A 23753-nucleotide genomic window follows, 5' to 3' on the forward strand; every position below is an offset into this window, starting at 1 on the left:
CGATTCAGGACTGGATGGAAACAACGGGATGACAGACAATTCAGGACTGGACGGAACCAATGGGATGACAGGCGATTCAGGACTGGATGGAAGCAACGGGATGACAGACGATTCAGGACTGGACGGAACCAGTGAGATGACAGATGATTCAGGACTGGATGGAAGCAACGGGATGACAGACGATTCAGGACTGGATGGAAGCAACGGGATGACAGACGATTCAGGACTGGACGGAACCAATGGGATGACGGACGATTCAGGACTGGATGGAAGCAACGGGATGACAGACGATTCAGGACTGGACGGAACCAACGGGATGACAGACGATTCAGGACTGGATGGAAGCAACGGGATGACAGACGATTCAGGACTGGACGGAACCAATGGGATGACGGACGATTCAGGACTGGATGGAAGCAACGGGATGACAGACCGTTCAGGACTAGATGGAAACCAGCAGGATGAGAGACGATTCAGGGCTGGACAGAACCAGAGGGATGACAGACCATTCAGGACTGGATGGAAACCAGCGGGATGACAGACCATTCAGGGCTGGACGGAATTTCAAAAACATATGAAATTTTTGCAGAGGCCAGTTGTAGCTCACCCTTAGCGGCGGGAGTGTGGGTGGGTATTCTCTCCATTCCTTCATACACTACTAAAAATCCTTTGTGCATATGCAATGTTGCCGGCTTGCGCACCTAGTCAGACGTGTCATTGGGCTCAAGCTCCAGGGCTATGGCAGGCTCAATCACATCTTGTTGCGCTAGCTCTTCTGTCGGGCAAATGCTCCATGCAGTGGGGTGGTGGCTGGCTGGGCTCTGGGTCAAGATGTGTTCTGGACTGAGGATAGCCACTCTTCAGACATCTGATGACAACCTCCTTCCAGTCAAGTCCTGTGATGTCTGGGAGGTCAACTGGATCATGATAATTCACCCCAGTCCAGAACAATGATTTCAGGGTCTTATCGTTGAAGGGACTTTGAGACAACGAGGAGACAAAATCTCTCTATAAACTCCAAAAAAAATTGTGGCTCCTCTGTCCCACAGCAGCAAACTTAGTTGTGTATTCCATGGGGTACAGTATTCCATAACGTTTAGTCCCAAAAGATGATGAAGACGATTCAAAAGAACACAGTTTATTAAAGAAAACAACAGTAGGTAATCCAAACAGTACGGCAAGATACGAAACAGTATGCATTGCACAAACAATACTGGACAACTAAAGAGTGAATGCAGAGGAACTTAAAGGATTAGTTCACTCCAGATTTAAAATTTCCTGATAATTTACACACCCCTATGTCATCCAAGATCTTCATGTCTTTCTTCAGTCGAAAAGAAGTTAAGGTTGAGGAAAACATTCCAGGATTTTTCTCCACTTGGTGGACTTCAATGGGGATCAACAGGTTTCAATGCAGCTTCAAAGGGCTCTACACGATCCCAGACAAGATATAAGGGTCTTATCTAGAGAAACGATTGGTTATTTTGTAAAAAATCAAAACTTGTATATTTTTTAACCGCAAATGCTCATCTTGCACTAGCTCTGTGTTCACGACTTCATGCATTATGTAATTACATTGGAAAAGTCACGCATGACGTAGGCAGACATACTGACCCAGTGTTTACACAGCCAATATGCAAAGACTAAGTCAAACGGCCTTTACAAAAAAATGCAAAAAGGAGAAAATGAGATGTAGTTTTACCTTACCCTTTAGAACTGGATTACGAAAAACTAACGCTTGACCTTTCCAATAAGATTACCTAATGCATGAAGTTGTAGACGCATATCACAGAGCTACTGCAAAATGTGCACTTGTGGTTAAAAAAGTATGTACATTTTTCTTTTCTTTTCTTTTCCAAAATGACCGTTTCCCTAAATAAAGCCCTTATTTCTCGGCTGGGATCAATGTAGACCCCTTTAAAGCTGCAATGAAACTGCAATTTGGACCTTCAACCCGTTGATCCCTATTAAAGTCCAACATATGGAGAAAAATTCTGGAATGTTTTCCTCAAAAACCTTAATTTCTTTTAAATCTTGGATGACATGGGAGTGAGTAAATTATCAGGAAATTTTAATTCAGGAGTGACCTAATCCTTTAAATACACAGGGATAATTAACTAAAGGGAGAACAGGCGTGCTGACTAATGAGTGTCCATGTTGACTGATGGTTGGCGGGGAAAACTAGAACAAAGGTGACAGGAAAGTGATGTGAAATAAACTAAAAGTTCATGATATGACTGTAACACTGGCTCTTTTAAGAGGTTGAAAGCAAAGGTCAGAGTTAAGTGTTTGCCAATGATTTTTTTCATAACCTAGAACATTAGTTGAATTGCTCTAGCAAGAAAACATCTCTTTTCCAGGCAGAGTACTGTGCAAAACTTGTAGATTCTTGTGGAAAAATAAAAAATGAGTGGTTGTGACCAAAAACGTAGTAACACAAACCTGCGCAGAACTCCAAACCCGAACTGTGGCAGAGAGGGAACTCCCTGACTGAGTGTTTATAGCCAAGCCCATCCAGGAACCCATCGCGAGGAACATTCTGTCAACACACGCCACAGCCTCCCACCACACGAATACACAGTTCCAGTTCCCACCGCGTTGCCATGACAGCAAAGAGCCCATTACATAATGCTGCGGTGACCCACTCTTTCCTGCAACAGACTCCAGGCAGGATGTGTTCAAGTTGTGATGAATGTAAGCTCTCTGTGAGATTTTCCCTGATGTGCCACATGCAGAGATGAATCAGGTATCCAGGGTATTATTGAGGAACTAATGTTCAAGTCAAAGTGATTCATAGTTCACCTTCAATGTAGTTCTAAACCTGACTTTCTTCAGCGGAGAAGATATTTTGAAAAATGTTCCAACTTGCAAACAGTGCAAGTCAATGGGGTCCAAAATTTGGGCAGAACTTTGAATAAGGCAGAAACTTGTGGTTTGGTTCTAACATGAGTTTCTCTCAAATGACTTTGTTCCTTGCAGAAGCACATGTGTTTGACATTAAAGTTCGGAGACGAAAAGGGGATACAGTTAATGGCAGACATCAGGAACAAAAAGAGGAACAGATGTAAGGTAGGAACCCAAAGCGACGTCAGCTGGCTAAAATTATCCGAGGACATCCCTGCTCGCCACGTGGGTCGACTGTGTGGGAGCACTCGTGTTCTGGAGAGGGGAACTCCTCCTGTCAGTGGAAGCCCATACAAATGGGACAGAGAGCATAAATCTTCCCCCCCGAGGCCTAAGACACACCCTCATCCTCTGGCTCGCATTGTCCTCCAGCTCGCAGTAGCATGAGGAAATGACTGCAGCTCTTTTTGGACAGGAGATGTGAAAATGGTTCCTGTGAGAGATGGCTACTTTTACCATGTGGCTCAGACCGAGAGCTTCCGACTATTTACGCAGCTCATCTTTGCTTCTCACACAATGTGTTTGTCAGGTATAGATCTCCAGATAGGAAGATGGTTGAAGGATGTTTCAATGAGGCGTAGTAGACATAAGAGGCGTCATTAGTCTTCTTCAATGTGATGTTGATGGGAGGCATCTACCTGAATGGGAAAAGATGGAAGATTATATTCTAAAATGTAAAACTGTATCATAAATGTATCGTAAATTCTTCAAATCACAACAAAGTTACTTTGAAACTGCAATTTGGACCTTCAACCCACTGATCTCCATTGAAGTCCACTATATGGAGAAAAATCCTGGAATGTTTTCCTCAAAAACCTTCATTTCTTTTTGACTAAAGAAAGAAAGACATGAACATCTTGGATGACATGGGGTAAATTTTAATTCTGGAGGTGAACTAATCCTTTAAAGGTATAGTTCACCCAAAAAATTAAAAATCTGTCACAAAAAAGATATTTTGTAAAACTTTGGCAACCAAATCACATTAAGGTCCATTACTTCCATTGCATGGACTATAAAAATCATTGAGACATTTCTCAAAAGATCTTTGTTTAATGTACAAAAGAAGAAAGAAACTCATGAATAAGTACTTTTTTGGTAAACTATCCGTTTACGACGGTGCCATACTCTTTGGATTACATCATGACTGTTTGAATGTGCAATTTGATTACAATATCTAGTTGTCAACATATGCATGTTTTTGTATTTTGTTTATAACCATGGTGGGATCAGTTTACTACAATGCTCAAACTTCAAAAGCGTCACTGTTTCATCCCCAAAAATCCAACCCATATGTCAGCTACAGGCTAAGCATTCCCCATTTCATTTCCAAACCACTTTTTATGTGTAATAATTCTCAAAATTACTTTATTTTCAGCATTATCCAATCACAATTCTGTACCCGAAATTTATGATTGAGCTAAGCTTAAGAATAAATTTATAACATTACAAGAATTAAGTCATGTTTTGAGAATGAAGCCTTAGGCCTATTATGACTTAATATCGTAATAGGCTTAAAACTGCATTCTTGAATTTCTTTTTATTTTAGTGTGGGACTAAAAAAACTCTAAATATTGCGACTGCTCACAAGAAAACGAAAATACTAGGACTGGGTACTGACACAAATTTCACAATTTGTTTCCGATTCAGTTCGATAGCGATTTTTTGGATATATATCAGGTACAGTACATGGCAAAAAAAATCTCCTAACTAATGCTGTGAAGTGTACATGAGAGTCAGTTTGTACTACATTACTGGAATATTGAAGGTTAAAATGAACCGATTTGTATACAAACACCTGAATAACACTCAATGACTTTTATAAAAAGTTATAAAATATAAAGTTATAATATTAACTTTAAAATTCAATAACTATATTTCTACTCCAATTCGAGTTTTGAAATATAAACATTTAAATGAACCTTAAAAGTTGTTACATGGAGCATATATTTAGCAAAATTCTCCTTTCTAGAGTTCATTTTCTAGCTGACTAACGTGGTCACAGAATATGTTTTTTTTAGGTAAATGTGGTTGAAACACTGATTGAGCGATTACATGAAACAGGATACAGATTTTGGTAAGTTGTACACTTTCTTTTAACATACCTTTGCTTCATTATGGTTTATTTCGTGCTAAAACAGGTTTTAAAGTGGAGGAGATCATCAGTTCACGTCCTGCTTCTGTTGAGCAGAGGCACTACAGCAATCTGTCACTCCACATTAAACAGAATATTGTAATAAAGTGGACAGAATTTAAAAAATCTGAGACTTACATCACAAGTAAAAAGCACAAAGCTTATTACGATTCATTGGATGGGAGGCGGGGTATATTTCCGACCACAAATATATCAAAACTTATTTTTTGATTAGTAAATATGCATTGCTAAGAATTTAATTTGGACACAGGCAATTTTCTCAATATTTAGATTTTTTTTTTTGTCGCAGATTTTTAAATAGCCAATTGGCCAATGTCTGGCCAAATATCGTCCTATCCTAACAAACCATACATCAACGAAAAGCTTATTTATTCAGCTTGATGTATAAATCTCAATGTCAAAAAATCGACCCTTATGACTGGTTTTGTGGGTCACATTTTTTTTTACCCAACCCTAGAAAATACTGAGGGGCAACATGACCTTAGCCTTAATCCGCATGTAAACACACTCACTTTTTAAACACACAGTCAAAGTTTTTTTTTACATTGTAAACAAATGTAACTAAGATACTGGTGCTCTGGATAGCATATTTGCATTAAATGTGAATAAGAGAAGACAGCACCTGAGGGGAATAGGAGCGGCCTGTACAGAAAAGAATAGTGCGTCACTGGAAGCGCATTATACATGAAGTTGCTGCCCAAGCATGGCACATTGTTTAGGAAAAGATACCTGGCATACTCCCATTTCCTCGAGCTACAGCTTTTCACACAAGCATAATCATATTACTGCGTATATTTGACCTTTTAAATTATTTTAACTTTTTCCATTCTTTTTATTTAACAAAACAAGTTGAAATTATTTATAATTATTTTATTTTATTTATTGATCTTTTTAAATGACTGACATATTTCTCTTGTCGGCTGACTGTTTATTTAAGAGGGCCAGGTCTGGTGGAATTTTGGAAATGCGGACACGTGACTTGACAACAACAGGGCACGCACCAGCTGGATGCATTGACATGAATCAGAGGATGTTTTGAAACCAAGCATCAGCATTGCAATATCATCTGGAAGATATTAAAAAATGTTTTATCAGGGCGTGTCGCTATCTTTTCAGCCTCCCGCTTTTACTCACTCGTTCTGTTTCTCTTATACAACACACATAAATTCTTCCCAAACGGATGAGCTGTGAACACAGAGGTGTGTCTATAGCAGCTAACCGCGACCATTATACAGTGGAAGCAGAGCTGAGGGACACTTGGGAATTCACAAATATGTCATTCCTCCCCTGTCTCCTTGGAGTTCATTGTGAGTTGCTAAATTTATTGCATGGAAAGACCCCAAATGTTTGGCAGAAAATAGGGTCTTGGCCATTGATATGTCTGTTTGAAAGATAACTGGCTTTGACTGAACTCTGGAGGCCAATAAGATGGAGCATCTTGGGTTATGTGGGAGAAATACTTGAAGTTTAAAAGAATAGTTCGCGCAAAAATGAAAACTCTGGGATAATTTATTCATGCTCAAAGCCGTTCCAAACCTGCATGACTTACTTTCTTACGTGGAACACTAAAAGATAATTTGAAAAATGTTTCAGAGGTTTTATTTGTCCATACAATGAAAGTCAATGAGGACAAACATTATTTTGAACCCTATTGACATTCATTATGTTATGAGTTTGTCACAATTCTGAGGAAAAATATCAGAATTGTGAGTTTATATCCCATAATTGCTACAAAAAATGTCAGAATTGCAAGACACAAACTCGAAATTCAGAGGAAAAAAGTCAGAATTGCAAGTTTGTATCTCACAATTCTGACTTTATTTCTCGCAATTGCGAGTTTATATAATGCATTTCTGAGAAAAAAGTCAGAATTTTGAGTTTATATCCCACAACTGCTAGAAAAACATCAGAATTGCGAGATACGAACTCAAAACTCTGAGAAAAAAGGTCAGATTTCGAGTTTATATCACGTAATTCTGACTTCATGTCTCAATTGCAAGTTTTTATCACCTATTTCTAAGAAGGAAGTTAGAATTTCAAGTTTAAATCTTACAAATCTGAGTATATGTCTCAACTGAGAGTTTATAACTAAGTTTACATCTTATCTGAGAAAAAAAGTTTTTATATCCCACAATTGCTAAAAAAGCGAGAATTGCTAGAAACAAACTCGAAATTCTGAGGAAAAAAGTTAGAATTGCGAGTTTGTATCTCACAATAGCTGGAAAAAATCTGAATTGCAAGATATTAACTTTAAATTGAGGGGAAAAAGTCAAAAATGCGAGTTTGTATATCACAATTCTGACTTTATTCTTCAATTGTGAGTTTATTTTATATTTCTGAAAAAAAAAAGTCAATTGCAAGTTTACATCTCAGAGTTTATATTCCACAATCGCTAGAAAAAAAAACATCAGAATTGCGAGATACAAATTAAAAATTCTGAGGTAAAATGTCAGAATAGCAAGTTTGTATCACACAATTCTTACTATATTTTCACAATTACGAGTTTATATCATGCATTTCTGAGAAAAAAGTCTTATATCTCGTAATTCTGACTTCATGTCTCAATTGCAAGTTTATGTCTCACAATTCTGAAAAAAAGTCAGAATTGCAAGTTTGTATCTCACAATTTTGACTTTATTTTTCGCAATTGCGAGTTTATATCATGCATTTCTGAGAAAAAAGTCAGAATTTTTAGTTTATATCTTGCAATTCTGACTTCATGTCTCAACTGCAAGTTTATATCTTACAATTCTGAGAAAAAAAGGCATAATTGTGAGTTTATATCCTGCCACTGCTAGAAAAAACATCAGAACTGTGTGAAAAAAGTCAGAATTTCGAGTTTATATCTTGCGATTCTGAGTTTATAACTTGCCAATTGCAAGTTTATATTTCACAATTCTGACTTCATGTCTCAATTGCGAGTTAATATCACATATTTCTGAAAAAAAAGTCAGATTTCGAGTTATTTCACGCAATTCTGACTGCATGTCTTAATTGCGAGTTTATATCTCGCAATTCTGAGTTTATAACTTGCAAATTGCAAGTTTATATCTCACAATTCTAAGAAAAAAAGTCAAAATTGCAAGTTTATATCTCACAATTCTGAGTTTATAAATCGCAATTGCAAGTTTATATCTCAATTGCTAGAAAAAATGTCAGAATTGCGAGACACAAACTTAACATTTGCAGAAAAAAAGTCAGAATTGCAAGTTTGTATCTCACAATTCTGACTTTATTTCTCACAATTGCGAGTTTATATAATGCATTTCTGAGAAAAAGTCAGAATTTTGAGTTTATATCTTGCAATTTTGAGAAAAAAAAGGCATAATTGTGAGTTTATATCCTGCAATTGCTAGAAAGAACATCAGAACTGTGAGATAATTCTGAGAAAAAAGTCAAAATTTCAAGTTTATATCTTGCAATTCTGAGTTTATAACTTGCAAATTGCACGTTTATATCTCACAACTTTGAGAAAAAAGGTCAAAATTGCAAGTTTATATCTCGCAGTTCTGACTTGATGTCTCAATTGCGAGTTTATATCTAACAATTCTGAGTTTATAAATCACAATTGCAAGTTTATATTTCAGTTGCTAGAAAAAATGTCAGAATTGCGAGATACAAAATTGAAATTCTGAGGAAAAAAGTCAAAATTGCAAATTTGTTTCTCACAATTCGGACTTTATGAATTATGAGTTTATATCAAAAGTCACAATTGTGAGTTTATATCTCGCAATTGCTAGAAAAAACATCAGAACTGTGATATACATACTCGGAATTCTGAGAAAAAAGGTCAGATTTCGACTTTATATCACACATTTCCGAGCAAAAAATCTGAATTTCGAATTTATATCTTGCAATTCTGAGTTATAACTTGCTATTGCAAGTTTATATCCCACAATTCTGAGAAAAAAAAGTCAAAACTGTGAAAGTGGCTGAAACGAGCTTCCATACATTACAGACTTTTTCAAAAACACTGAAAAGTCTAACCGTTTGAACAGTAGTATAACAGTACCTGTGAAGGAAAGAATCCTATTGAAAAAGCCCTGCCCTGGCACACCTCTCAGTCCACAGATGCCCACAGGGCGTATAACCTACATGAGGGCGGGCACACAGATATAAGTGCGAGCTCAATGAGCGTATCCTCCCTAAAGCAAAGACGGAGGGGAGAGGAATTTTCCAGAAGTGGTGTGAAAGGCCCATGTGTGTCTTCAGTTTAGACTGCAGCAATGAAAGACAGAAACAGACAGAAAGAGAGAGGGAGGAAGAGAGAAAGAGAGAAATATTAGCTAATGAAATTGGGTAATGCACGGCTTGCTCAATATATTGTCATTAAAGAGCAACTGAACCCACCCTTGCTGTCTGGGAGAGAGGTGAGGTTGGGAAACTCCTTCCACATGATGCAGGAATCTCCTCAAATGCCGCAAACATGACCAAGAAGTTGTTCGGTTTGTTGGTTTTCCATGTATGATGTATAGAAAGATGGATCTCCAGTCTACTTTTTCTGTGGAACAAAAAAAGAAGATATATATTTAAAAAAAAAAAAACGTTTAGAAAAGTGCATTTTATGGGGTTAGTGGGGTTCTTTTTTTTCTTTGTTATAATAGATCAAAAAGTTGAAGTATGAGATTTGAAATCTGGATTAACTTGTCCCAAACCATAAACTATTATTAAAATCTGATAGAAACGATGGTAACCATTGCATTTCTGCAAAAATGTGAACGCGATATAACATAAATAGCCCCAAACTACAGTTGTTTTCTCGCATTATTGCACCATTTAGCCACTGCAAGAAATGAGTTGCTGGTGGATCGCTAAGCATTTCACCCAGTGCCCGGTGAACCCACTTCACACAACTGTTAATCTTTCCACACTGTTGCAGTTTACCAAAGCGTTGGTATGGCAACGGGAATAAACTGGTGCTGTTGCTTGAGGAGGTGTTTTGTATAAACAGTGTCCTCTTTATTTCAGTGCTATCAGATTTATGATCTGAAAGCAAGAGCTCAGTTTGGGGCAAAACACTACGCTTAGTAGAATACAAGACAGAGTCTTTCTTACATGTGTATATGAGCGCAAAAGTAGATAAGTGACATTAAAAGCTTTGATCTGCACAACAGCATGGCTGCAAGCTGTTGTGTTGTGATGAAGATAGCTGACTGTGTTAGCATGACAAAAATCTTTCAAGAAACTCAAGAGAAGTTACAGCCTGCTGACAGAAGAAGCCGAGCAGGTTTTCGCATTCTCACATTAACTCTAGCACAACAGTTATAGAAAACAATGTACAGTATGCATCACTTCATCACCTTCAAGTCGTAAGAAAAAAAATGTCACAAAATAGTCAGCATTAGTGTCAAATATTAAAGGCATGGTTTTAAAAAACAAGCACCAGTGCTTCTTAGTTTTTTACTAAATACTTGTTTTTGTACTGCCTTCAGGATTAGTTTACTGATAATTTACTCATCCAAGATGTTCATGTCTTTTTTTTCTTTAATCAGAAAGAAATTAAGGTTTTTGAAGAAAACATTCCAGGATTTTATCCATATAGTGGACTTCAACAGGTATCTATAGGTTGAAGATCCAAATTGCAGCTTCAAAGTTAAAGTCAAAAGTTTAATTCTTAATATGATTTTAAGATCCATCTTTTCACACTGATGACAACTAAGGTACTCATAAGCAACTATTACAGAAGGTTCAAATGCTCACGGATGCTCCAGAAGGAAACACGATGCATTAAGAGCATGGAATTTGAAGATCTTTTTACAATAAGTAATTTTACTTATTTTGTCTTCTGGGAAAAGGTAGAATAAGAAAAAATTTACACATCTTTATTCTGTTCAAAAGTTTTCACCCCACGATTCTTATTCGCGTTTCCTTCTAAAGCATTAGTGAGTGTTTGAACCTTCTGTAATAGTTGCTCATGATTTCCTCAGTTCTCCTCAGTGTGAAAAGATGATTCTCAAAATCACACAGTTATTGTCTTTTTGGAAAGAATTTGTGGGACCTGCGGGATTTTTTTAAGAAGAACAGCAGGCAGTTTAACTGTTCAGGACAAACAAGGGACTCATCAACAACTATCACAAAAAAAAAACAGCTGTGGATTATTCAGGTAACAACACAGTATTAAGAATCAAGTGTATGTAAACTTTTGAACTGAGTAATTTTTATAAATTCAACTATTATTTTATCTTGTGGACTATATGTAAACATCTTTTATGTGAAATATCTGATTCAGGTTGGTACTAAATAAAAAGATAACATGCATTTTGTATGATCCCTCTTATTTTGGTAAAATTAAAACAGAAATGTACACAGCTGTGTAAAAATGGTTCTGGGATGAAATATGACCCAAAGATGTTCTACATGAGCTATTTCAGTTCTTCACATTATCATATATAAACACTGGAGGTTTCTGTAAAGATGCAAATTAGGATAGCAAATATTACACAAACACTGCATATGATTTTGTTTCACAGCAATTCATGTAAATGTACATAAGCGATTAGCATAACCTGCCTGATCACCTTACACTGCGAGTCCCAGCGAGGGTGCAAACACTCCCGCTGAAACGATTGCCCCATACATTTCTGCGTTTACTCCATTACCTCAGACACTAAGAATTCCAAAGCCACAGACTTATCAGTACAGCATGTTTGTGAAAACACTGGGACATGCTGTTACCAATTCATTTAGTGGAATAAATGGTATTCAATTTCAGAAAAACTGCATGAGGAAAATATAAAGACTGGTTATATGTATAGGCTTTAACATAACTGAGACCTTGTAATCATGAAAGCAGAAACAATAAGATTTGGTTTATTTTCATAAAGCTGATGTATGTTACATAAATGATTCTGACATCAGGTTTGTATATAGAAAAGAAACGGTAAATCATGAGTGCTTACCACTGCTTTTACATTATCTTATCCCTCTAATTCACTCCAGCTCAAATCCTCCAGCTTAGCATTTCAAGGCAAAGGAGGTGCAACTAAGTAACATCCAAACAAGTCTGTGACAGTTTGTATTGTTCATGAGACTTGGCTCGAAAGTTACAGTGATACAAAGACCGGCATTCCATGAGGTGCATTCTTTCAGCAAGCATGGACCAGCTCTCTAGTGAATCAGTCTCAGGGGAAGGGAAATGATTGTGTTGTGTAATGCCAAAACAAGCCAAGCACAGCCATGAAATAATGCTAAAGGTTTGTACACTCACGGGCGGGTTAGCAATCAAACAGTAAGCAGACGTGAATCGATTCAATTACTTTTTGAGAAAAAGGTTACACTGACCTGGACAGTTTGTGAAAAACAGACCCTAACCTAACAGGCGTAACGTTGTATAAAGGTTGTGTAAATGTTACAAACAAATAGTCTTACAGTTGGTGATCCAAAAATAAAAAATTCTATCATCACATACTTTTTACAATGGCGTTTTAGTGCCACATAAAAAAAGTAAAATTACGGGATTAAAGTTGTAATATTTTGAGAATAAAGCAGAAATTACAAGAATAAAGTCGCAATGTTTTTAGAATAAAGTCGGAATTTCGAGAATGAAGTTCAGATTTTCTGAAAATAAAGTTGAAATGTCTCAAAAATAAAGTAAAAATTTCAAGAATAAAGTAAAAATTTCAAGAATAAAGTAAAAATTTTAAGAATAAAGTCGAAATGTTTCAAGAATAAAGTCGTAATGTTTTGGGAATAAAGTCGGAATGTTTCGAGAATAAAGCTGAAATTTTAAGAATAAAGTTGAAATATTTCGAGAAAAAAGTTGAAATATTTCAAGAATAAAGTCGAAATGTTTTGAGAATAAATTCGAAATTTTGAGAATAAAGAAAAAATTCAATTTGTTTTGAAAATAAATTCAGAATGTTTCAAGAATAAAATCAGAATGTTTCAAGAATAAAATTGAAATTTTGAGAATAAAGTTGAAATGTTTTTAGAATAAAGTTGAAATGTTTTTAGAATAAAGTCGAAATGTTTTTAGAATAAAGTCGAAATGTTTTTGAGAATAAAGTCAAAAGGTTTCAAGAATAAAATTGTAATGTTTTGGGAATAAAGTCAAAAGGTTTCGAGAATAGAGTCGGAATGTTTCAAGAATAAAGTTTAAATGTTTTAAGAATAAAGTCAAAATGTTATTGAGAATAAAGTCTAAATGTTTAGAGAATAAAGTCATAATGTTTCGTGAATATTTCGAGAAAAAAGTCGAAATGTTTAGAGAATAGAGTCGGAATGTTTTGAGAATAAAGTTCAAATGTTTTGAGAATAAAGTCTAAATGTTTTTGAGAATAAAGTCTAAATGTTTAGACAATAAAGTCGGAATGTTTAGAGAATAAATTTGGAAGGTTTTAAGAATAAAGCCGGAATGTTTCGAGAATACTTTTAATATAAAACAAAGTCTCAGCTTTCAAAATCTGCAATAATGTGTTTTTTAACACTTTTTAATGTTGGAACAGATCGCTGTATATGTGAATCAATCGTCTTTTTGATTACAATTTACAAATTTTCTTTGTAAAAACTCCACCACCCACACCGCAAAAATGTCTGTGGCGTACAATTTTTCATTCCTCACATGTATTAAATTAAAAACAACAATGAAACATTCGAAAGGTGGAAGTGGACTCCAACTCGTTTAGATAAGTTATATTGTCTTTTCTGAGGTATATAAGTAACTATTCACAAGCTGTTTTATTCACGGTACAATACAGTAAATGATTTAAAATAATATTTAATGTCTTCCATTCATTATTTGTAGCGAGCCAACCAACCATTGTGGCTCTGAAAGTAAATGTTATGACAGATGTGGGTGTGACAAGGGTGAAAAGGTTATTTTTTTATATTTTTTTTAGATTTTTTTATAGCAAAATTCTTCCTATAGCGAAATTCAAACAATGTGTCAATGTGCAATAATGTGTTTTTTAACACTATTTTAAAGAGAGAGCACCCAAAAATGAAAATTACCTCATGATTTACTCAACCACAAGCCATCCTAGGTGTATATGACTTTCTTTTTCCAGATGAATACAATTGGAGTTACGTTAAAAAATGTCCTGGCTCTTTCAAACTTTATAATGGCAGTGAATGGGTGTTGAGTCTTTTAAGTCAAAAAAAGTGCATCCATCCATCATAAAAAGTGCTCCACACGGCTTCGGAGGTTAATAAAGGCCTTCTGAAGCAATTTGATGTGTTTTTTTGTAAGAATTGTAAATGTTAAAGGCTAAGAATTGGGTTAATTCTGACATTTCTGTGTCACCCTCCAGCAGAATGCACCATGCAGTATGGGACTGGACAGAATTTGACTGTTTTTGGATGTCAGAATGTCAAATATACACTTTTCTCTTTCATCTGAAAGACAGATGAGTGGAAAAAACTGATGGAGATGCAAAAAAAGATCTGAAACATTACAAGAGCCAGATTTTGACCCCTCACATTCTCACCTCAGGACTGTTCCTTCACGGAGAGGTGATACTCCATGACATCAGCACCATTCAGGAAGAGGAACCCCTGCTTTCCGTACCGCTATTAAAACAGTCCTGGAATGAGAGAAGATAAAGCGTTTTTATCTGTGTTTAACCTTCCACCTCACCACCTTTAGACATCCCTCTTATTTAAACCACATTACAGTAAAGTAAACTCTTTTCGATGCAAAAAGATAATAGAAAGAGATGCTCTTGATTTTCATGCCCATACAAGGTAGTCACACATTCCTGCTGGAAACGTTTATTAGCTCTTAAAATTTTTCTCCGATAGCTTGCTAAATCCAGAGCACGGCCTTTAAGACTTCTTATCTCTGTACAGTAAAAGCATATTAAGTGAGGGGTTTCATATTTATTTATGTAAAGGCTAAGTGCTTCAGTCAATGTGCATCATAATTATTGTAAAGTACAGCATATTACCATGAAATATTAGAAAACACATGGTAATACAGACAGCAAAATGCTGCTATATGTTCAACATTGGACTTTAAAGAAAATATATACAAACAAAAGATTTTTTTCTTAAAAATAAAGGATACGACTAGAAAAAAAGTTTGAAAGCCATAGTGCACCCGAAAATGAAAATTACCTCAACCTCAAGCCATCCTAGGTGTATATAACTTTCTTCTTCCAGACGCATACATTAAAAAATGTCCTGACTCTTTCAAGCTTTATAATGGCAGGGAATGGTTGTTGAGTCTTTTAAGTCCGAAAAATTGCATCCATCCATTTGGTTTATATGGAAATCCGGAATGTTCTGAATGTTTCAAGAATAAAGATTGAATGTTTTGAGAATAAAGTCGGAATGTTTCGAGAATAGAGTTGAAATTTCTACAATAAAGTTGAAATGTTTTGAGAAAAAAAAGTCAAAATGTTTTTGAGAATAAAATCAAAAGGTTTCGAGAATAAAGTTGAAATGTTTCAAGAATAAAGTTGTAATGTTTTGGGAATAAAGTCGGAATGTTTCGAGAATAAAGTCGGAATGTTTAGAGAATAAAGTCTAAATTTTTTGAGAATAAAGTCTAAATGTTTAGAGAATAAAGTCAGAATAGTTTTATAGCAAAATTCTTCCTATAGCGAAATTCAAACAATGTGTCAATGTGCAATAATGTGTTTTTTAACATTATTTTAAAGAGAGAGCACCCAAAAATGAAAATTACCTCATGATTTACTCAACCACAAGCCATCCTAGGTGTATATGACTTTCTTTTTCCAGATGAATACAATTGGAGTTACGTTAAAAAATGTCCTGGCTCTTTCAAACTTTATAATGGCAGTGAATGGGTGTTGAGTCTTTTAAGTCAAAAAAAGTGCATCCATCCATCATAAAAAGTGCTCCACACGGCTTCGGAGGTTAATAAAGGCCTTCTGAAGCAATTTGATGTGTTTTTTGCAAGAAAAATATCCATATTTAAAACTTTATAAACCATAATTTCTAGATTTCGCTAACCGCCGTACATGTGTTCACAAGAAAGTGGTATTCCAGCGGATGACATAGGACATAGACATAGCATAAACTCTGGTGACAATATGCTAGTCTCACGACTCACGAGAACCAAGTTTTATTTGCATCAAAGGAAAAACAGTCTTTACTTTGTTTATATTGAAATCCTCCCACATTTTTCTTTAAAAATCCCTGTTTTGTACTTCTAACTCGTGACCGGTGTTTTGTTTTGCTCTCTCCATTGCGCTTACGCGTTCATCACTTCCGCATTCGCCTACGTCCAACATCATCCACTGGAACAACGCTCTCTCATGAATATGCGTACAACAGTTAGCGAAATCTAGAGATTATGGTTTATAAAATTTGAAATATGAATTTTGTTTTACACAAATGCATCGGTTCACTTCAGAAGTCCTTTATTAACCTCAAGGAGCCATGTAAAGTACTTTTTATGATGGATTGATGCACTTTATTGGTCTTCAAAGTCTCAACGCCTATTCACTGCCATTATAAAGCTTGGAAGAGTCAGGACATTTTTTTAATAACTCCAATTGCATTCGTCTGAAAGAAGAAAGTCATAAACACCTATAGGATGGCTTGATTGTGAGTAAACCATGGAGTAATTTTAATTTTTGGGTGAACTATGCACCTTATTGTGTGTTGCAAGAGTTGGCAAAACACTCTGATGATTCTCTTCTAGATGGATCGGGACTGTATAAGACAAAAGAAATAGTATTACTCATAATGCATTGCATAAATTGGTATGTATTTGGTTACCCAGTGCCCTTTGCAGGTTATGGGATACAGCGAAAAAGCAAGAAACTCACTTACATGTCACTTTTCTAGGCTCTTTTCCCCAAGCAAGGAAGGATATAGATCGGATGGCTAAAACAAATGCAAAATAGCCTGTAACTTGTCACTGAAAGTATGATTCATTAAGTAAACAATGAAGTTGTGTGAGAACAACCAAACAATAGAGGATCTATTGAAAGGGTTATTTAGATGATTTATACAAAGCAGTTCAGAGCTTCACCAGAATATTCACTTTTCTTGATCAAACTACAGTGTGTCTCTGAGGGGTTTAAACGGCTGAGGACTGATGGATTGTGTTTGCCTCCGCTTGTACGTTTTTCCAAGGTGAAGTAGGGGAAATGAGACCATGTACAAAGGCAGGAAGCTGAGGCAGTTGCTAGGCTATGCAAACTGAACCTGGAGAGCCTTATGCTAATGGGGCCTGTGAAATCTGTGTCAAACACTGTTGAATAAACACCAGGTCCAGCAGTAACACAATGCAGCAAGAATGTCCTGGAATAATCGTTATCATCTTTCATTGTTGCGTAGATTCTCTGCATTCTCCACTTAAGCAGTTATGAAGTCCACTTATGTACTTTGTAAATACTTCAACTTTGATCTGTGATCCATTTATCTCGACTGAAATAGTTTAAAGATTTGTTTGAACAGAACACCTTAAAAGGTCTGACGTCGATGAAGCACAATCAATTTGAAAGCGACTTTTGTAAATACAGTGGCAGAAAAAAGTATTTGGACACTTACACCAGGCATAGAAACATTAAACATAGTGACATCTGCAAAACAAACAAATTAAGATATTTACACAAGAACTTCTGAGCAGTTTCGAGCTACAAGCAGCTCAAATTGAGCAACTTACAGTTTTAGGTCCCACTGACTTCCATGCAGTAGCATGGACAAAAAAAATACTATTAAAGTCAATCCTGAATTGGTTACCAACATTCTTCAAACTATCTTCTTTTACGTTCCACAGAAGTAAGAAAAGCATACAGATTTGGAACTAGGGTTGCAAAGGGGTGGAAAAGTTTACAAAATTTAGCAGAAAATGCCACTTTGCATCTTTGAAACAAGTAAATTATGACAGAATTTTAATTTCTAGGTGAACTACTGTACTCCTTTAACTGTGATGTAAGTGTCCAAATACTTTTATAATTCGTGGATACGCCACAGTATTAATGTATTTCTACAGTTTATTTCATAATTAATGTAAAAGTTAACCCAAAAGTATCAAATTCGAGAATATACAAAAGCGAGTGATCTCATTTTAATCCACTGTGCTTAAAACATTTTTGTGTTACCCAAAATAAATAGCCATCATGCCAAAGAGAAACACTCCCAGTGAATAATAAGTTGCACTAACGTCTTAAATGGTCTTAGTGGAATCTGGATACCACATGGCTCTTCAGCTATGTTTGGGGAGAGCTGTACAGTGTCTCTGGGTGGGGCTTCTCAATATCGCTGCCCTAGAGAGAAAAAGAGATAAACAGAACGGGAGAGAAATAGATAGAGTGAGTAAGAACATCAAACAATGGTCTAATAAACCAAAGGTGGGTGTGGAGAGCTCATTTAATATCATATTTGAGCTGACACAATGAAAAAGTCTGGAGAAGGAGGAGTGTATGAGATAGTTGAAAGCACAAAAGAGCGCCGAAAGAACCCAAAGCCAACCGCAGATATGATTTAAAGACCATTTGGGCTGTGCCAGGGATTTGCTTTATTTGCTTGCCCAAAATAGGTATGAGCATGCCCAGAAGACAGAGTACACCTGACAACCTGGGTGAAACAGATCTCATCTGCTTCAAATCAGCACACCAAAAGCAAGAACAGCAGGGCTGGGTTAAAATTTTGAATAATTACTTTTGATTCTTAAATCTCAAGAATTGATCATTTTTAGTTAATGTATAAACAAAACTTAAAGGGATAATTCACCCAAAAGTGAAAATTACCTCATGATTTACTCCCCCTCAAGCCATCCTAGGTGTATTTGACTTTCCTCTTCCAGATGAATACAATTGGAGTTATATTTTAAAAATATAATGGCAGTGAATGGGTGTTGAGTTTTTGAAGCCCAAAAAAGCGCGTCCATCCATCATAAAAAGTAGTCCACACAGCTCGGCAGGGTTAATAAAGACCTTCTGAAGTGAATCAATAAGTTTGTGTAAGAGAAATAGCCATTTTAAAACTATAAACCATAATCTCTAGCTTTCGCTAACATGCGTTCACGAGAATGGCGTTGCAGTGGATGACATAGGCTAAGACATAGCGCAAACTCCAGTGAGAACATGCTAGTCTCGCGAGAACCAAGTTTTGTTCACAAGAAAGGAAAACCAGTCTCCTTTTGGCTTATATTAAAAACCTCTAAGATTTTCTTTTAGAAATCCTCATTTTCTACTTGCGTTTTGTTTTGCTCTCTCCTCTGCGCTTCAGCGTTTGTTACTTTCGAGTTCGACTACGTCATCCGCTGAAACGTCACGTGCGTACAGCAGTTATTGGAAGCTAGATATTACGGTTTATAAAGTTTTAAACAGTACCTCAGAAGGCCTTTATAACCCCCTTCCATCCTTTATGATGGAAGGATTCACTTTATTTGTTTATATGCTTCAAAATCTCGACCACAATTCATTGCCATTATAAAGCTTGGAAGAGCCAGAACATATAACTCCGATCATATTAGTTTGAAAGAATGAAGTCATATACACCTAGGATGGCTTGAGGGGGAGTAAATCATGGGGTAATTTTCATTTTGGGGTGAATTATCCCTTTAAAGGAACACTCCACTTTTTTTGGAAATAGTCTTATTCTCCAACTCCCCCCTGAGTTAATAATTTGAGTTTTACCGTTTTGAAATCCATTCAGCCGTTCTCCTGTTCTGGCGATATCACTTTTAGCATAGCTTAGCATAGATCATTGAATCCTATTAGACCAATAGCATCGCGAGTGACCAACGAGTTTCGATATTTGTCCTATTTAAAACTTGACTCTTCTGTAGTTATATCGTGTACTAATACTGGCGGAAAATGTAAAGGTGCGAATTTCTAGGCTGATAAGATTAGGAACTACACTTTTATTCCGGCGTAATAGTCAAGGAAGTTTGCTGCCGTAACATGGCCGAAGCAGGCGCAGTAATATCACGCAGCAACCGTGGAATAAATACACATGCAGTAGTAGCCTACATTTACCTTTTGTTTAACAACCATTGTTCATTTTAACCGTTACTATAGTTAATCTACCAACAAAGGTTTCCTGTATAATTTATAGCATTAGATAAGAGTTTTTTTTTTCAGAAATAAATGTACACGTAGATATCGTAGATATCAAAATGAATCGATAACAAATCAAGATTGGAGCTGAATCGAATCTGTCTTGTAAATAAAAATTCATTAGACTCGTGAATAAAATGTGTCAATATCCAGCCCAAAAAGCACAAAACTGTTTTGTAAAGCCGTTGAGCAGATCTTTAGCACTATTCATTCATTTGAAGGTTTTATCGCAGAGTAAACATCACTGAGGTGACTAGAAAAGAGCGTCAGGCTCATTCTGGCAGCCAGTTCCTTAAAGTTTCCGTCACTGTTATGTGTCAAATTCTCTCTTGTTTTCTCCTTTTCAGCAGGAATGTTGTTGGAGAAGCTTATCAGTCAGTGAGACAGCTGACATTTATCTTGCACTCTGACTTTTCCTCCCCTCTTTTCTTTTAGTCAGCTGTGGCCTGTATTCGCATTCCTATCACACTTACCTGGAGCATCTGGACGAGTCTCATGCCGTTGGATCATTTGTAAACAAAGTACATCAGAAAGTCACTGAACTTGCCAAGTGAGATTGGACTATGTTTCTTTGACAATATTCTTGTCAAGAAACCATAGTCATAACGCTAACCACATACTTCCCAAAAAGGGAAATAAATAATAGATTGATATGAATGTTGTTCAAACCTCAAATCAGCCCTAGGGCAAACCCAAACCTGGTTGACAAAATAGTTGTTCCAGGAACAACAAGGGTGTCGTACACACACCATACTCAGGAAAATCACGGTGAGCTGCTTAACAAGCATTGGAAGTCATTTGCAAGTTGCTATGAATTAAGTAATGAAGGCTGGTGCTGTGCAACAACATATAGAATGTGGAAGAGCGCCTCCTGCAGGAGCATCGATATTTGCAGCTAAATCTACTGAACCCAGAAAAACAGGTTTACATTAACATTGCTATTTCAGTGTCTACAACAGGCATCTATCTATCTATCTATCTATCTATCTATCTATCTATCTATCTATCTATCTATCTATCTATCTATCTATCTATCTATCTATCTATCTATCTATCTATCTGTTGCTTTGTTCAGAGCATACTGTACTCCTCTGTACACTGCACACTTGTGGTCTAGTTACAGCAAAGCTGACCTGCATAAACTCCAGGTAGCTTACAATGATGCACTGAGAATTTTGCTGAGAAGACCACGCTGGTGTAGTGCCAGTGAGATGTTTGTGGCTGCAGGTGTTAATACACTGCATGCCACATTGAGAAATGTTATGTACAAATTTATATGTCGGCTAAATAACTCAGAGAACTACATAATTATGGCCTTGACCATAATATATAAGTCCAAGTTATGGAAGCATTGGTATAGTTGTCTCCTCTGAAGTTTTTTTTTGTGTTTTTTATATATGTATTGTATTGTGTGTACTGTCTTGTTCCTCATTTGGACCTGTGAGTCTGTAATAAAGTTTATTATTATTATTATTATTATTATTATCTATTGATCTATCGACTACCTATCTATCCTTCTGTATATCTATACTATCCATCTACATATCTATCAGACTATCAAACTATCTATACTATGCATTTATCTGCGTATCTTCCCTTCTACCTATCAATTTATCTAACTATCTACATATCTACCCGATTATCTATCCAAATATATATCTATTTCTGTATGTATCTACCTGACTTCTACCTGAATCTATCTCTTGACTATCTATCTATCTGACTACCTATCTATCCGTCTGTATGAATATCTATATCCAACTATCTATCTATACTATGCATTTCTATATGCATATCTACAATTCTACCTATCAATTTATCCAACTATCTACATATCTATCCAACTATCTATCTATACTATATCTATTTCTGTACGTATCTACCCGACTACCTATCTGCCAACTACCTATCTCTCGACTTTTGTTCTAACTATCGATCTACATATCTGATTGTCTATCCAACTATCTATACTAAGTATATCTCTGCTTATCTACCCAAATACCTATCTGCTGACTATCTATCCAAGTCTATCAGACTACTTATCAACTATTTATCCAACTATTTCTGTACATATCTACCCGTCTATCTATCTATCGACTATCTATCCAACTATTGATCTATCGACTACCTATCTATCCTTCTGTATATCTATACTATCCATCTACATATCTATCAGACTATCAAACTATCTATACTATGCATTTATCTGTGTATCTTCCCTTCTACCTATCAATTTATCTAACTATCTACATATCTACCGGATTATCTATCCAAATATATATCTATTTCTGTATGTATCTACCTGACTTCTACCTGAATCTATCTCTTGACTATCTATCTATCTGACTACCTATCTATCCGTCTGTATGAATATCTATATCCAACTATCTATCTATACTATGCATTTCTATATGCATATCTACAATTCTACCTATCAATTTATCCAACTATCTACATAATCCAACTATCTATCTATACTATATCTATTTCTGTACGTATCTACCCGACTACCTATCTGCCAACTACCTATCTCTCGACTTTTGTTCTAACTATCGATCTACATATCTGATTGTCTATCCAACTATCTATACTAAGTATATCTCTGCTTATCTACCCAAATACCTATCTGCTGACTATCTATCCAAGTCTATCAGACTACTTATCAACTATTTATCCAACTATTTCTGTACATATCTACCCGTCTATCTATCTATTGACTATCTATCCAACTATTGATCTGCCTATCTATCCTTCTGTAGATCTATACTATCCATCTACATATCTATCAGACTATCAAACTATCTATGCTATGCATTTCTCTGTGTATCTACCATTCTACCTATCAGTTTATCTATCTACATATCTATCCAACTATCTATCCAAAAATATATATATTTCTGTACGTTTCTACCTGACTTCCTATATATCTATCTGACTACCTATCTCTTGACTACCTATCAGTCTGTATGAATATCTATACCATCCATCTACATATCTATCAGACTATCCAACTATCTATACTATGCATTTCTATATGCGTATCTACAATTCTACCTATCAATTTATCCAACTATCTACATATCTATCCAACTATCTATCTATCTATCTATCTATCTATCTATCTATATCTACGAATATTTTATCTAAGTATATGCATATCCATCTATCTATCTATATCTACGAATATTTTATCTAAGTATATGCATATCCATCCTACCATCTGTGCATATATTTAACTACCTACATTTCTATCATACTGTCTAGTTTATCTTTTGATTTATTCATCTATCTCTTATCTGATTTATGTGGCCATGTGCCTGTTATAATGTGCTAACACCAGATTATTTTTCAATAATATGGTTTATATTACATTACATTACACAATGAACCGGATTAGTTTATACATGCTTATCTAGGAACATTTTCTCAGCTGAAGGCCAGATAAACATGACCAGAATGAGGAGGGGGTCTGGCAAAACAAACGCCTTAAACTAAGGCTCAAAAGACATTGCATAGTTAGCCAGAGAATATACATAGGGAGATCCCTGCAATCCATATTTTTCCATACTGTCACTTCTCAAGTGTCTGTAAAAAAACAATCTCAACAGTTTTGTGAGTAACGAGTTTAATTCCAGAATCCTTTCTGCTGTCACCAGAAGGATCCTCCAGGGATTTGGATCAACTCCCTGGCCTGTCTTGACTCTTCATGTGTGGGGCCT

Source organism: Garra rufa, chromosome 25 (genome assembly GCF_049309525.1).
Source record: "Garra rufa chromosome 25, GarRuf1.0, whole genome shotgun sequence".
Classification (NCBI taxonomy): Eukaryota; Metazoa; Chordata; class Actinopteri; order Cypriniformes; family Cyprinidae; genus Garra; species Garra rufa.